This window comes from Lacerta agilis, chromosome 4, assembly GCF_009819535.1.
Source record: "Lacerta agilis isolate rLacAgi1 chromosome 4, rLacAgi1.pri, whole genome shotgun sequence".
Lineage (NCBI taxonomy): Eukaryota > Metazoa > Chordata > Lepidosauria > Squamata > Lacertidae > Lacerta > Lacerta agilis.
This window is the reverse complement of record NC_046315.1, coordinates 82,344,715-82,356,438: the sequence shown is the minus strand read 5'-3', so window position 1 is coordinate 82,356,438 and position 11,724 is coordinate 82,344,715. Positions and strand designations below refer to the sequence as shown.

The following is an 11,724-nucleotide window of genomic DNA, read 5'->3' as shown; positions in this document are numbered from 1 at the left end:
AAATGTTGGGGACCAAGGAATTTTGCACTGATACGATTTCCCACGTAGGACCAGGAGAGTTCTAGTTTCTGAAGGATCTTGACTTCTTGCTTCTTCTTCTTTTCCCTCCTTTTTCTTGGACAACAACCATCCGTAACCGGAGGGCTGTTAACTTCTTTAAAATGGTAGCCGGGTATACAATGAAGGAAAGGCGCGGGAGGGAGGGAGACAAGACGAAGAAAGAGGGAGCGGCGAGTTCTGAATCTTTTACAGGAAATGCTTTAATCTCCAAAAGAATTTATTTAACGTAAAAAAGAGGTTTTTTCGGGGGGGGGGGGGATATAATACCTATAAAAAGAAATTTGGGGTTCAGGGTTGGGTGGGAGGGAGGGAATGAGATTGTGCATGTCATGTCCTGAGAAGGCGCAGAAAGATTCCATAATCAGGTCTTCGGGGGGGTTTGTTTGTTTGTTTGTTTGTTTGTTTAATTATTTATGCGAGTATTTATGGTTTAATAATTTATATAACGCGTGTTGAAGGCGTTTTTTAACCCTTCTTTCTTTCTCTTCGTATCATTGTTTGCAGAGCAAACGTCCTATGCATTCGAAACTGAGCACTAAAAAAGGAGAAAAAACTTAGAGCAGTAGTTTCTAGCGATTGATTTCCTTTCCCGCCCGCCCGCCCCCCCCTTTTTATTTTGTGAATGATGGATGTGATTTTCGCACAGTCGACTGCCTGTTTTTTCACCGAACACACACACACACAGGGAGATACACACAAAACACACACACAAACACACACCCCAACACACCGAGTCCTTGTCACGTTACTTGTATTTAGATCTCAACGCAAAAGTAAGCAAACAAACAGCAGCAACAAAAAATAAATGAGGAAGATGTTTGTAAATATTTTCTTTAATACACAGGGGGAGGGGGGGCAAAATGGCTACGAATTTCAACCACGTGTCACTGGATTATCTACCTGTCCATGTATGTTTGCTGAGCATTCTCCTTGGTTGGATCTTCTTGATGTTTTCTTAAGAAAAAAAAATTATATATATATATATTCTTTTAATTTCCATCAGAAATATTTCTGTACGCCAAACTCTTCAACAGGGAGATCTGTCCCAGCACACCTACAAATAAAACAAACCTGGAAAAAAAACCAGAAAAGTATTATTATTAATAATTATTACTTATTTTTTTAATGAGGTTTGTCCCCCTCCCTTTTTTTCTTTTCTTTTCCTGAAACACGGCTGCTAAAAAAAAAACCTAAACTAAACTAAACTGAACTAAAATCAAGGCATCAAGCCTTTAGACAAAAACCAAGACAGAAGAGAGGAGTCTACCAAAAATTTTTAACAAATCGAGAGTTGTATTTTTCTGCTAAATTCAGAAATCCTTACTATAAGATAGGTCTTATGTGGAAATGGATACTCTGAATAAAATGAACTATATATTAGCTGCGTGTGTTTCTTGACCTTTGTTCGGTATAAGTGCAGAAAATTGAAGACCAAGTTTGAACGGAGCACGGGGGTGGGACGGGACTTCAAAAGTTATTTTTTGGAACAGTTTGCTCCTCTGAAAAATATTTGTGAGCGAACTTAGCCAGAGTAGCTTCCGTATTATATGTGCACATATATGTGTACTTAATGATGTAGGAAAAATAATGTTTATTTTCTATTTTCGGTTAATAAATACCATACACGGATCTCTTCCATGTATTCTGAGTGGAGTTGACCGTTGGCCACCGACTTCTTCCAAGTCACCAAATTGACCCCGATCCAGCTAAAGTCCTTCGTGACGACAGCCCGATCCTAAGGCATCTTGACTCGGAAGTAAGCCCCATTTAGTTCACTGGAACTTACTCGCAGGTCAGTAAACGCAGGGCTGCCATCTAAGGCTGAGCTGCGTTGGAGTCAATGGCATTTACTTCTGAGAAGACTTTCTGTAGTTTCGTGCTGCGTGTCACGAATAATTTCAGCTGGTTGTAGTTAACTAAATCCTGCTCACGGTAGACCCATCGAAATTGAAATGTAGTTATGCTCATTAATTTCGTTGGGTCTTCTCTGAGTAGGGCACAACCCCGCTGTTCAGTGAGTATGGTATTTGACTGTATGTGTGCCAGACTAAGAGGGGGTGGGATAGTTTATTTAAAGCTGAGATCTTCCCCTGCCTGTGATTATTTCTCTTTTATCCAAACCCGTGTCTTTTGGGCCGTAAACCTGTGAATCCAGACGCCTGGCTGGTAAACATACAACTTCCAAAAGCTGTGATTTCTTTTTCTTTCTTTTTTTTCCAGCAACTCTTGGAGAAGGTGGGAAAGGGTACAAAAGGGTAAATAAAGGTTTGGGTTCCCTCCCACACACAAAAAAGTAGAATCCTTCCACCGAGAACAGATTTGTTTCTTTTGTTATGAACTCGAAATGTCATCTGATTTTTTAAAATGCATTTGTAAAAAAAAAACAAAAAACAAAAAACAAAAAAAGCAAAAATATTTTATACGTGAGTTCTATCGGATATCATTTTTGGAGAATCAGGAATGACCAAATAAAATGAATATCAAGCCGTGTTTTATTTTTCATTATCTACCCTCGAAGAGAAATGTTGCGGTCCAGCACATTGGGCCTTTCAAAATACCAGAAACATGGTACGTGTTGCTTGAAAGAGACCAACTTAAGGTCAATATATAACTTTTATTTTCTCCCACCCCCCTTTTTAAAAAGGAATGTTGAACACAACACCTTTCGATTGCGAATTATGATAATAGCAACAGAAATAATAACAACAGCAAACACTTGTACTTTGCAAAGTTTTCAGCTTTAATATCGATGGGAAACTGAACAACAGAGCAATGAATCGTTTTATGTGTAACAGTTTAAAACATTTAATAATAGTACAGTTGGACTATGGGATTTCAATATGTAGACCTCGAGGAAGCAAAGAGCCTTCTAGAGGCAGGAGGTGGCGATGTGGGTTGATCCACTCATTGGACATCTTCTAGCTAAATTTAAACAGATTACAGATCAATCATGGTTACTGGAAAGTCAGCCCCAGTGTCTTCAATTGGGCTTACTCATAAGTATGTTTCCTACTGCCGCCTTATAGCTCCCTTTATTTCCATTAAACCACGTGCTCCCGGATTTTATCCCATTGACACCAAGTGCATCGCCTGGCACGGGTTGTGTTCTTGATATTTCTTTTAGCGGACCCTGGGATTGAAAACAAAGCATGTTCTGAGCACAAAGTGAGTTGTTTTCAGTGGAAGTTACATCCGAAAAACGCCTCCTAAGATTTTCCGGTAGTATTTTTAAGGCTGCCGTCCTATGCACACTTCCATGGGAGTAAACCAGATTGAACGCAGCAGGACTTGCTTCCGAGGAGATAAGGTTAGGACCGCACTGCAAATCCCATTTCACTTAATGAAACTTGCTTCCCGAAAAAAACACGCACCGGATCGCGCCCTAAGGCTACACAAATCATATAGGATTAGGAAATGAACTTCCTTTTGAGGAAATATGATTAGGACTGATGTCAAAGCTTAGCCTGCAAGCCTGATCCCACTTATTTGGAGCAAGCCCCATTGGATTAAATAGGATTTACTTCTGAGGAGGCATGTTCAGGATTGCTCAGCACGTCGTGCAAATGATTATTATTATTTTTTAATGTATGTGTTGGAGGGAGGGCAGAAATGAGCATCTGCAAGGCAGATTGCGTTCCGTTGCCCTGAATATGTTGTTTAAGGCAAAAGTTATCCCGCTCCCCGAAGCAACCTCTCGGTTTTTAAACTAATTCACGCGCACGCGCGCGCACTTCCAGCCTTGCCGTTTCTCCCTCGTCTAACACAGACATGTGGAATTTCTACTTAACACTTGTTCTGAAATTGCTTTCAGCTTAAATTAGACCGTCATCAATGAATAATAGACAGAGGCAACGAAGGGCTCGTATTGATCCCCTTCCTAACCCCTGCTCTCTCCCCCTCCCTTGTGATATTAAACCTAATCCAGTGCCTAGCTCAACAAGTCAAAGATTTCCCCACAAGGAGCAGGAAAGTTTTCTGCAGCCGAGGATTTCCCCCCATCTCTGCTCTTCCCCAAAGATAATTATTTCCTCTGATCGCAGCAAAAGGAGACTTGCCGGTGCTCCTGTTCGCCCCCAGACGATTTTTGGTCCTTCTGGTTATTTAAATTTCAATCCATTATTGGTTTTTGTTTTGGTTAGACCTGCTCGCTCCTTCCTTCCTTCCTTCCTTCCTTCCTTCCTTCCGTGGGAAATCCTACGGTAATTGATTAATATTAACGCCCCCCCCATCAACAAACATCCCGCGACGTCTGGGAACCTGCTCCCACCTGCGAGACAAGCCTCTGCTGAGCGTTAATTGATGTGTGATTTAAAGGTTGATAAAATATTAGCGCTTTGCCACCGCCTAGGCCCGGACGCGGGCGAGTTTTGGGCGCTCAGCCAGAAGGGAGAGGCCGGAGCGGCTCCGCGGAGCCCAGCGCGCGCCCGTGCGCCCTCCTCCAGAATTGCTGCAAACACAATTACACAGCCGCCCTCTGCATAATTCATGGGCTGAGATTTGGAAAATTAATAAAATGAATTATAACAAGAGGCTAATTAAAAACTTTAGTAATTGTTGTCGAGGCGGCTTGATGGGAGGCGTGTTGCACAAGGCCCTTTGCCTCTTCACAAAAATCTCCTCCTCCTTCTTGGAAAGGACTAAAGCTGGAGGAAGCAGCCTTGGTTAGCGAACCGTGTTTCGAGGCTGACACGAGACTATTCGCGTGGTCGTGATGAATGTACAGATTTGGCTCCTTCTGGAATAAAGGGCTGTATTCGAGTTTCTGATAAAGCCTAAGCAGAATCTAGAAGCTCCCGGTTTGCGCACTTTCTCGGTCTTCCAACGTGGCCTTTCTTCCTCTCTCCTCTTTTCTTATGCCACATCCACGCCCCTACCGACCATTCTGCATGGCCTGAAGTAGGCTGTTGCCTCTTCCTCCCTGGGTGCTCGCCAAGCCGTAGGCTAAGGAGGCTTCCTCTTTGGAAGAGGCGCAAAGGACGTCAAGGAAAGGCTCTGGCGCCCGCACAGCCGACGCTGCGCAAAGCACTCCGACGTAGACGAGTTGGATCAACGCAGAGATCAGCACCCTTGACATTTGGACAGCGGGCGGGGAGAGTAAACGGGTTGGTGGAAAAGGAGGCTCATCTTAAAACAAAACAAAACAAACAAAAAACCCGGCGAGGTTAATGAGTTTTCATCAAAGGAGATCTAGTAGGTCTACGGCTCTACGCCAACCAGATGCCTTGAATTCCCCCCCCCCATCAGCAGGCAGGCTTAATTTCATTCTCCTTCCCGCTCCTTCACTCTGCATACAAACACAGAGAGTTGCCCTCTCCAAGCACAATTCAGGCTTTGGAATCCAAACAGAGAAACAGTTAACGGAGACAGATCTACCTTCCTACCTACCTACCTACCTACCTACGTACACACACACACACGGGCGCGAGCTTCTCGGGTTGCTTGAAAGCGGCTCTGATAAACATAACAAGCCTACGACCCCTCTTTTGCGTTTGTCGAGATAAGCATGAAAAACCAACCGACCAAAAAAATCCAGCAGCGATCTAGACTTCAGCCTTGATCTAATACTCCGCTGAGTTTCCCTTCCGCTTGTTGTTGTTTGTTGTTGTTTTATAGACGGGCAGGTCAGGCTACCTAGAAAGCATCTCGCTGCCTCTTTCCCTTGAAGCTTGCCAAAGTCACTCGCCAGGCTTCCGCCAGTGGGGAACAGGCCCACTGAAGCAGATTTTCTCACGGGGGTGGTGGAAGAGAGGGAGGGAGGGAGCCATAATCCATGCATTTCCTGGCACCCCGGGACTTAATAGCCTCCTGCTGTCCATTGTGTCAATATGCCTTTATTGACATTTACAGGGGGGGGGGGTTCCACTCTGCCGGAGAGCTCCGAAGGACCGAGTTTGTCCGAAATGAAATCTGCATAAGCAAAAAAATAAGGACGACCCATTGTGATGCGTGTTTATCTAGGGGAGCCGTGCCAAAGTAAGGGGGAGGGAATAGAGAAGCAACTTGTGAGTGTGATGGTTCAAAACAGAGACAAGGACTCCAACTCCCATCAGCCCACCAGCCATCATGGCTAATCGCCAGGGATGATGGGAGTTGTAGTCTAATAATATGGAGAGGGCACAGATTCCCTACCCCTGATTCAGAAAGAAATGTTTCCTTGGGACCAATCCATATGGAGCTGAGAAAATAGCCCTATTCCTGTGTACTCAGAAGTAAGCCCCAGTGTTTTCAGTGGACCTTACTCCCTGGTAAGTGTTGCTTTAGATTACAACCCACTATTAGTTATAATGCCCTGGGTTTCAACCTATGAATGCCCCTGTTCTAAAAGGGGAGGGGGATGTGGGGTGGGAATGACACCCTCTGACAGGAGAGGGCTCTCCTTTCTGAACCCCACAACATGTGGCCACGACTTGGGCTTATTATTTGGTGGCCAAAGGAATTGCACTCTGCACATGCCCCAGTGAACGCTAGCACTGAGTCACATATCCCAGGTACTACCTTTGAATCCAAAATAGGTTATCATGAGCCCTGGCACAAATTGAGCCACTATGTGTTTGTTACTCTGGGGAGTGAAACATCCCAAATGAATCAATCTACACATCTCTATATTTAGGCTTAAGCTTGCTGGTCCAAAGGTTCCCCCCAACCCTTTCTTCCATAATGGGCTCAATCAAGCAGAAGTAGTTTATTGATCACAAAATGGACATGGGGGAAACAGTTCACTCCTATACAGGTCTACTAAAAATATATACCCCATTGAAGTTCAAGTCAATGTGTATAGGATGGATCACAGCCTAAGTTTCTCTGTTAAACACTTCCCTCTCCTTCTAGTTCAATGGGATAATGGATGTGCTTGCAGGATGCTGGTGACGCTGTGGTCTAAACCACAGAGCCTAGTGCTGTTTTCCAGTTTAAGCCAATGAGACATAAAAGTGCTTCACTTTGATCAGATTGGGGCCCAATAATCATAAACTACCACTGAAGGTAGGTTTGCAAACAAGCCAGCTTGTTCTGATTCTGTTGCATAAATCAGATGCACAGTAGGCCGCACTTTCCCAGCTTGGTGCCATCCATATGTTTTCGACCACGACTCCTGTCAGTCCTAGACAGCGTGGCTTATACGACCCAAGAAATAGATTTAGAATTGAAGAATCTGATTCATAGTCTCCAAGGCAGGGAAGGCCAATCTGTGGTCCTCCAGATGTTCTTGGACTCCCAACTCCCTATCTGCCTCATCCACTACGTTTAGTCATCATGAATGTGTGTGGATGTTTACAATGCAGTCAAACCAACAATGCATGTTTGCTAGATAGGCACATGATAGGAGCTGAAGCTCAGAGTCCTGTAAGTTTCCTAGAGAGGACTCTGAGAGACACTCCCACAGTGCACTGTTAGGGGGATGGACTATGCATACATAAAATCTCCTCTCTAGGCTGTGTACTTCCTCTCTTTGCTCTTTGAACTTCATTTCAGCATTGCAGAACATTCACATGTCTGAGCTCCATTGCTCAGACTCCATTTGAAACTAGACTAAAAAATGTCTTTGTAGCCTGATTACCACTTTAAGCCTGCACGAATAAAGCTGCTTTATCTGTTACTCTTCAACAAGTACTCTGAGTGAGTAAATGCTATTTTTGCTTTTTACACGACTGTTTGTGTGATTATCATTTTAATGCGAGAAAAGGGGAAATACCAGGAGAATTCAGTCTGCATTAAAGCATCCTAGACTACTTAAACGAAAAGGCTAAAACTAGCCTATCAAAGCTTCCTTATTTTAAGCTGCAAAGGGATGCACTCTGCTGAACTCACAAACATGAGGAAGGAAGGATAATATATGATAAATTGATCCTCCCCTAATTTCTATACACATCCTGACATAATCCAGTCCTACAACCATCTGAACCAATCCTTATAAGAAGATGCAAAACAGTCTTCTTGTAAGTAAATACTGTATACTTATTTATGCAATCAGTTTCACAGTAGCAGTCTTGAGGCAGGCTTACAATGTAGTTGCAGACGTCTATTGTAGTTTATATTAAAATGGAGTCTGAACTTTGGCTACTTGTAGCTGAGCCATGAGAGAGCTCGAACATCAGGAAACAGAGAAAAAAGGGCAAAAGAGGGCAGGGAGCAGCTAATATAGACAGGCCCTGTTTACCTGTCTGAACACAGTGGGCGTGGCTCTCACAGGGAGGATTTCCTGTAGACCCTGTGAGATTCAACTTCCTCTCTGTGTGCCTTTCTAGCAAACACAGTATTGTCGGTTTGGCTGCATTGTAAGCATCCCACAGATTATGTATGTAGGGTTGGTGGTGGGAAGCCAGTATAGGGTATGCAAGGATGGGTGAACAAATGAACAAATGCAGCACTTTTCATTGAAGCTAGATCCCATACCCAGCCATGAGTTAGCCACAGAGGTCCATCAATCAAGTGATGAGGGATTGAGTGAAATCATTTGTGTACCAGCATGCAGTTTGTGGACCTTTAAGGGCTGAACCACACATTCATGCTCATGGCTTTATGAGGAACCTGTGGTCTTCCATAGGTGATAGGACTCTTGCCACCCACAGCCAGCATGGCCAATGGTTAAACATGATGGGAATTAGACTCTTATCAGCTGGAGGGCCATAGCTTCCACCATCTCTAATATAAAGACAGTAGCAAGTGAAGTTTTCCAGATGTTGATGAGACATCACATGTGAAGATGCCCACAGATAAAGCTTTCATGTCATGCCAGGTGCAATGTTTTGCAAGTAAGCGGGGTCCAGACATCCAGGCTTTGGCCCTGTATACATGAAGGATCATCTCCACCCCCATCGTTCAGCCCAGACACTGAGGTCCAGCTCTGAGGGCCTTCTGGTGGTTCCCTCACTGCGAGAAGAGAGGTTACAGGGAACCAGGCAGAGGGCCTTCTCGGTAGTGGCCCCCGCCCTGTGGAACACCCTCCCATCAGATGTCAAGGAGATAAACAACTATCTGACTTTTAGAAGACATCTGAAGGCAGTCCTGTTTAGGGGAGTTTTTAGTGTTTGATGTTTTATCGTGTTTTTAATATTCTGGTAGGAGCCAACCAGAGTGGCTGGGGAAACCCACTCTGATGGGCAGCATAGACACATTAGTGTTATTGTTGTTGTTGTTGTTCCTCAGATTTTGAGCAATGAAGATGAGTGAATAGAGAGGGTGGATGAAAATGCCAGCAAAACAAACAAACAAACAAACCCAGAATAATCATCTTATAATAGAGGATAAGGGAGAGAAATTCCTTCTTGTAAAAGTAAGCACTTGAATGATGGTAGATTTAAAAAGAAGTTCAAGCTCTGCTTTGTGTTTTGGCATGTTCTTTCATATTGACCTCATGTAGTCAGGAAAATATATCTGAGCAAAAGCAATTGAGGTTCCACTAGGATCCTGTTAAGGGACTCCAAATCAGTGGTGTAACTGGGTGAGGGATTCCTATTTGAAAGCAGAGGGAAAACAGGGCATGTTGCTCCGAGGCTTAGTTAGGGCAGCAGGCCACAAACCAGCCTAACACAGTACACCACATTCTGCCACTGAATATACCACAAAACAATGGAGAGCAATGCATTTCTAGGGAGAGGTGGGGCTTTATCCCCAATGTTAGGTGTCAAAAATAACGCAGTCCTTTACCTGTGACACCTTGTTTTTGCACTTCATTCATGGATGCTTCCTGTTTTGAGTGTGTTTTTCTTTTAGGTAGGTAGAGAGAGAGAGAGAGAGAGAGAGAGAGAGAGAGAGAGAGAAGATTGGTGACAAAAGATGAGGATGATGGATGCATTTTCAAGACATTGAAAAGGGGCAGGGAGAGAGTGAGATTTCAGAAACTGTCCCATGCAAGGTTCCCTAGCGTGTTGTGTCCCCCCCCCCTTAATTAGGCAATGGTGTGGCGGAACTGGGAGTCTGCTCCGAAATCAAACACTACTTCGAATTTAGCAAGGCAAATTTTATGGGGAAGCTAATTAGCCCCCCCATCCATCGATTCATTCCAGCCTAACATCTGTAAACTTGTGTACACGCCCCCCCCCCCAGCAGAACATAACACAGCCAAAGCGTCGACAGCATCCAGTCGCTGTGAACTTCTTTCCTTGCACAAGACCCTTCCTGCGTCTCTCTCCCTCCCCCCCGCCTTCTCTCTTCTTCTCTTCTTCTTCTTTCGTTCTCCTCGCCGAAGTGTGTTGACAATAAACATTTAATGAAGGCAGAGACGCGGATGTCTCCAGACAGTGTCAGAATACTTTAAACAGACCATTAGCATGGAGTTTCCTGACTTCAAACACGGCGCGCGCCAGACCCTAACATTATAAAAATACGAAGTATGAAACAAATAACCTGTTTATACAGATAGTTGCAGCTGTTTGCGCCGCTCCTGACATCCTCCTGGCGACCCCCACCCGCCGCCCCCGATCCAATCCTTCCTGCTGTATTTAGCAACAGAAACTTAACTCATTTCAGATTACTCGTGGTTAACGGAGAGAGGGAGAGAGAGAGAGAGAGAGAGGGAGGAAGGGAAAAATGTTAAATACAGTTAATGCAATATTAATCGCCCTTTGGTGATATAAAAAGCAATATTTTCAGGCGGCTATTGAGCTTTTCCGAGAGGCGAGAGCCGGGGAAAACAGTCGCGCAGAAGTGGAAGAGGGCAGAGAGGGAGAGAAGCAAAGAGGTCGGTATTTATGGCTTTTGTTTGCTTTTTTGGCTGCCGAAGAAAGCAGGGAGGACCCCCAAAGGGGAGGCGGGAGGGCGCTTGTGGGGGGGGGAGGTGATGCGGGAGAGGCACGTTCAGCGAGTGGCTCGGAGATGTACGGCTGGGAGCAGCAGCTGGGGCGGCTTTCGGTGGGGCTCGGCAGCAGCCCGTCCTTTGGAGCAAATCCGAATAACTAATAATGATTTATGTTAATTCCACGCGGGCAGCGGCTGGAGAAAGAGGGGAGCGGGTTGGTTGGGGTAGGGGTTGGTGAAGCCAAGGCTTGGGAACTAGCTCGGTCAGGACAAGCCAGCGGTTGCTTCCAAGAGAATGCGGAGTGAATCCGGGGCGAGTTGGCGGGGCGCCTGTTTCACTCCGCTTGCTGGTTCCCTAAAAATGATGCCCTCTCCCAGGAATCAACGAGGCTTACGGACTTTGGTGGGCAGATTGGCTGGAGGTGGAAGATTTGGGCCAGCATTTCAGCGACGGTGTTCGTTTGTTGTTGTTTTTTAGCCTGCTTTGAGAAAAATTGCACACGATTAACAACGGTTTTTAATTGCTTATTTCCCCCCCCCCCTCTAAAAACCAGGTTTGTTAAAAAAAACAAAAACCAACCGATTCCCAGCAAATTCCTCTTGAAGGAAGTTCTGTCGGTATGCCTTCCAGGGAAGTTTGCTGAAAGGGGAGGCAGCTCGGATCCCAGAGAGCTGGGAGATAAATCGAAGCTGTCTGGACACCAGCAGACCTATGGGTTTGACTGAGTTTTCCTCTCCAAGGAAGCAAAAAATGAAAATAAATAAAAATAAAAAATTGGATTGGATTGGATTGGATTGGAAGTAAGATCCTCTGGAATCAAGAGAAGGATTGCAAGGAAGTATGGGGGGCGGGGCACAGCTTGTGCGAGCAACGTCATTGGGGAGATCCCAGCCGAAATCCCAATCCGGTTTGAGGCGCCCTTGATGCCG

General features: G+C 44.9%; 1 long non-coding RNA gene across 1 annotated transcript in view; it reads right to left on the bottom strand.

Moving 5' to 3' along the window:
• Positions 1–875: 875 nt before the first annotated feature.
• The window catches only part of LOC117046085, a 196,253-nt gene continuing 185,404 nt past the window's right edge, over positions 876–11,724 (bottom strand). The window contains exon 3 of the long non-coding RNA XR_004426512.1: positions 876–1,131. This is a non-coding gene — a long non-coding RNA (uncharacterized LOC117046085). The remainder of the gene's footprint in view (positions 1,132–11,724) is intronic.